The sequence below is a fragment of the Vipera berus genome (genome assembly GCF_964194415.1).
Source record: "Vipera berus genome assembly, chromosome: 1".
Taxonomy (NCBI): domain Eukaryota; kingdom Metazoa; phylum Chordata; class Lepidosauria; order Squamata; family Viperidae; genus Vipera; species Vipera berus.
This window is the reverse complement of record NC_138202.1, coordinates 113,919,107-113,924,586: the sequence shown is the minus strand read 5'-3', so window position 1 is coordinate 113,924,586 and position 5,480 is coordinate 113,919,107.

The window sequence follows — 5,480 nt, the reverse complement described above, 5'->3', positions numbered from 1 at the left end:
GGGGAGGGGAGGGGAGGGTTGGGGAGAGGGGAGGGGGAGGAGGGAGTTCATTGTATTTAAAAATTGTAAAACTTTTCAATAAAAAAAAAGTGTCAACACATTTTAGAATTGCCAAGTTTGAAAAGCACCAGTTTACATGTATCACATTTCTGTTCCTTACATAGCTTATTAGACTTAGGAAAAGAACAACCTTGTCCTTTATCATATATGATTATTTCTATCTTGCATCCTGGGAATTTGTACAAGACCCCATTTTGGACAAAGAGACCTTATTTTTTAACTTTTATTTAGCTTATGTTTATCACTTCTTACTAGTGCTTTATGCCACTTATTTGTGATGGATTCAGTTTGGGTCACATCTGCTAATGTATATTGACTTTGGATGTAGAGCCTTGGTGGAACAGTGGGCTAATGCCTCCTTAAGTAACACCAGCTGCCTGCAATTAGTGCAGGTTCGAGTCCCACCAGGCTCAAGGTTGACTCAGCCTTCCATCCTTCCGACGTAGGTAAAATGAGGACCCAGATTGTTGGGGGCAATTAAGCTGACTTTGTAATAATGCCGCTTGGGGGGTGTATGAAAGCCCTAATAAGCAGGCATGTACATAGAATGAAGGCTACTGCTAAGCTTGTAAGCCGCCCTGAGTCTTCGGAGAAGGGCGGGATATAAATGGAATTTAAAAATAAAAAAAATGTAGCAATTCTTACTCTTCAATCTGGAAGGAGGTTGTTTTGCAATTAAGAATAATCTGGACAAGATCAAACACTTTGAGCCCTTGAATGAGTCCCAGTAACCCAAATACATTACAAGTGGATTGGACTCCATGACTCAAAACCATATTTCTTGCTTACAACCGCTACTTATAATGCATAATTAACCATTTAATATATATAGATTCTGTGATGGCCATTCATTGTGCATTATGGAATTTGCTCCCTGTCACCTTGGAATTAGACCTTTTCATTTTCCAGTGATGACTTTAGATTGACTTCCAGGTAATTTTTTTTTAATATTAAATGAACATTTTTATATTAAAATCTCTTCCAGAAAATTCCCTGATGCTGCATTTAGTCTATTGGGATTGGGATTATATTCTAAAATTCTGAACACTGAAAACATCTATGTAATGAAGTGGAACATATTGTTGATACTGCACTGGTAAAGCATTTTGGGGTAGTTTCTCTCCTCTCTCTTTTGCTAAGGGCAAATTATTTCCCATATAGATGCAGATTATTCAGATTGATTCAAAGAGAGAGGTGTACTTTTCCCACATTCAAGGACAACCTTTCTCCTTCCCCAGCTTCCCCCCCCATCCCCTAAATAGGACAAATCACAATGGATGTTTCTCTACTTCTCTCATATGTGGTTGGCTACTCCAAAGGCAGCCCTAAAATCATATTTCTAAAATTAAAGCCATCTCTTTTTTGGTACAAATGACATTCAGTTCCTGGGCAGGATGTCAGTTCTGTACTGCAGAGCAAGCTGCTAATCCTCCATGCTTCTCCCAGCCATTTCTTAAGCCAGCTTTAGAAAGTTCAGCCTACACTGCAGTTGGTTGGTGACAAAGGTAAACTGGTGTTCATTCCAGATTCTGGGCACTTGTTATTTTGGCTTACTTATTTTGGCCCCCATAGTATCATGTTTCCCTAACTGGCATTCACACACCCCTCTTTCTTCTGTTAAGATTCGGTTTTATCCAAACAAATCCCACAAATTCCAAACTAGACCTTATACATAAAAAGCCCAGAACCCCTCTGACCATCAAGCTAGCATGTGGGAATGTTTAACAAGGGAGTGAAATAAACCTTGGGTGCCCTGTAATTAGGCTGGCGGCAACTCAGGACCTGTCTTTACTAGAGGAAATGCTCATCCCTTAATCACCAAATGCCCACAGCTGTTCTGAAGCCCTTTAGGGCAGGTTCAGGGAAAGGAGATTGTCTGCCCTTTTTCTTCACCCAGCTGTCAGGAGGAGGATTTACCTTTGAAGTAACATGTAGGGCTGAAGCATTATGAATGACTTTTTAAATTCATTTTTATCTCTTGTTCCCACCTAAGGTAATCTCCATGACTGACAGCAGGAACCTCCATGTAACTTATAGCAGTTCTGCCACTTATATAAGTTTGGATATATGTGAAGCAAAATCCAAAGTCAGTCCTTTCTAAACTCCATTGATTTTGTTTGGGGGGGGGGGAATTAAGCTTGTTGAAATTGTTACTATTTCTTGAATAGCTAGTATTCTTCTAAATAAATATGCACAGGAACAAATCAAAACTCTCACTCAAAGCAAGTTATTTCTTTCAGTGTGATTTCAGGATTGCTATCTTGTCATAATGGTTGACATTATAAAAGGCAATATGTTGAGCATGCATCTAGAAATGGCTGTGAATTGCTCTTCTGGGAGATCTCTAGTTATATACAATGATTTACCCTGCTGGCTTGCTCAGAAGGAAGCCCCTCTGCATTCACAAAGAAGCGTATCTAAGATTTCAGCCTTAATAAAATGCTGAGCAGGAGTTCACACTTAGTGGCAACCTGAGTAAATGGAAGTTCCAAATCTTCTGTACACCAGAATCATTTTGACCACACAGATATCTGGGAATCAACCTAAAAGTTAAGGAAACAGAAAATTATGACCACCCAGTTGTTCCACGTTGGCTCAGTCAAGACACCAGCAAATGAAAAGGAGCTGTTAGCACGTGGCATATCCCATTGGTTGCAACACCATAAGCTGCAACATTTAGCTGATAATAATAAGATAATGATTGGCTTTCAACACAGCTCACACGTTTCATGCCACCATCCAGCAAAACAGCTGGAAACACGATGCTTGGTAAAATGTTCCAGCAATAGTAAACGAGGTAGCCTTTAGCCACAAAGGCTTCAAAGAGCAGCAGCAGCTTCTCTGCTATTATCCTGAAATAGCCATGCTATGCAATAAATTTCCAACCCAGGCAGTTAAAGGGCTAACACATAGCCAGGGCAAACAAACTAGTGGGGGCCATGTGCATCCAAAATTAAAGAGGACTTTTTATGCTAGGGAGTGCTTTTAAAACAAATGGTCGAGGCAAAAGAGAGAAGAGAAACCAGTAAATTACAGAGCTTTGCACTACATTACAATCCTTGTTCCTCGGTGTAACCAAGAAACTAAAGATGGGTGAGCCTCAGAGGAATGTTAAGCAGAGGTTGTGAATCAATAGACATTTTGTAAAACATCCCCCAAGAAGCCCAAAACGGCAAGGGAAAGCAGAAGAGCTTGGTAGATGAGTTTTGAATTATTTTATTATACTTCTATATTGGTAGTAAATGCATGCACTGTGCCTCTGTAACAATATAATTGGACTATATTTTCCCCCTTTGCTAAGTGAAAGGAAGCTAAGACATTCCAGTTATTATAATAAAAGCTTGGTTAAGAAATGTCTGAGGGTATAGCAGCAGTCTCCAGTTGGTGAATCACTACAAATTTTGAATGGCTTCAGATGTGGAATAGGCACATTGTTTATGGATTTTATTAAGCAGAGATTAGTATGATATATCTTAATCCAGTTTCAACTTTGTACCACATTGTATTGGTTTAGTAAAGGAAAGTGTAATACAAATGATTCTCTTTGACTTGACTAAAATTGCCTTTATGTTGAGGATATTTTTCAGCCAAAGCTACAGGCTCATTTAGTCATGACTATTTAGAGAAAACAGATTTTGAGTCCAAATTACTTTTGGAATAGATTCTATTGCCAGTTTTGAAAGTCTCTGAGACTACAATCACAAACACATAGTTGGAAGTTACCACCTTTCACTCTAGTCTAAACAGTCAAGGATTTTCTTTTCTACTTGGACACAACAGCTCTTCTCAAGGGCATCTCCAGGGAGAGAATAAAGTGTCAAAGAGGCAAGATGGCTGCCACTACCACATAAAGCCACGTTTTTTTTATGTACATTATGTGTCAGCTTCCCTTTTTTTGAACAGCACTGCTAGCAGATACCCCCAACTCTTCTGCTTCACATACTATACTATTCTGTGCAATTTTATACCATCAAGAGCCTTGGTGGAGCAGTGGGCTGATGCCTCCTTAAGTAACACCAGCTGCCTGCAATTAGTGCAGGTTCGCATCCCACCAGGCTCAAGGTTGACTCAGCCTTCCATCCTTCCGAGGTAGGTAAAATGAGGACCCAGATTGTTGGGGGCAATAAGCTGACTTTGTAATAATGCCGCTTGGGGTGTGTGTGAAAGCCCTAACAAGCAGGCATATACATAGAATGAAGGCTACTGCTAAGCTTGTAAGCCGCCCTGAGTCTTCGGAGAAGGGCGGGATATAAATGTAATAAAAATAAAAATAAAATAAATAAATTATGGATTCAAGGCTACAGGTTTGAAGCAGAGCTGGCATGCCAGCTGGACTTTTAGACAGAGGTGATCCAAGTTCTCCCCTCTCTCTCTTTCTTTTATTTAGGTTGAATAAATAATAGGTTGAAACATGACCCAGATCAAAATAATTACTTATATTAACACTGAAATGTACAGAGGACTACTGTGTTTTAGTTCTGTACTTAAATAGTAACTAGGGGTAGTCCTTCACTTATGACCATAACTGAGCCCAAAATTTCTGTTGCTGCGCAAGACACTTAAGTAAGTTTTACCCCATTTTATGACCTTTCTTGCCATAATTGTTAAGTGAATAACTGCAGTTGTCAAATAACACAGTTGCAAAGTAAATCTGGCTTCCCCATTGACTTTGCTTGTCAGAAAGTTGCAAAAGGTGATCACACAATCCCAGACACTGCAACCATTATAAATATGAACCAGTTTCCAAGCATCCAAACTTTGATCACGTAACCATGTGGATGCTGCAATGGTCATAAGTGTGAAACATGGTCATAAGTCACTTTTTCAATGTTGTTGTAACTTCAAACAGTCACTAAATGAATGATTGTAAGTCAAGGACTATCTGTATAAAAAAGAAATTGACATCGACAAGAGGTAAGGAACCAAACAGGGCTCTAAGCAAGATTTGAGGGTTTGCTCCTAAAGAAACTAACATCTAACAGACACACACACACACACCCTGCCCCCCATACAAGCCACTAGAACTATTACATGGGGCTTGATGTATTATCTGTATTATCTAAAGAAGCCCAGGTGATAAATGTTCTTATTCTGGCAATCAACTGGAGTAATGCCTTCTAGATATTTCTGAATTGCCTCAGACTCACTTAGCAAACATTATAATAAATTGGGGAAAACCTTTGTAAGAGACCTTCCACCTATTCTGTCTATGCATGCCAAAGCATTTTATTACATAGTTTTCTGGCTTATAGATTAACTGTGCAATCTTTTAAAAAGCTATTGAGAAGAAAATGCCACCAAGTTCAATGGGTATCTATTGTTGGTTGAGAAGTTTTATTATTGAGCTTAAATTACACCTTTGCTAAAAACAAAAACAAAAAAACCCCTTCCCATTGGTTTTCTGCATATGCCAGAGTTCT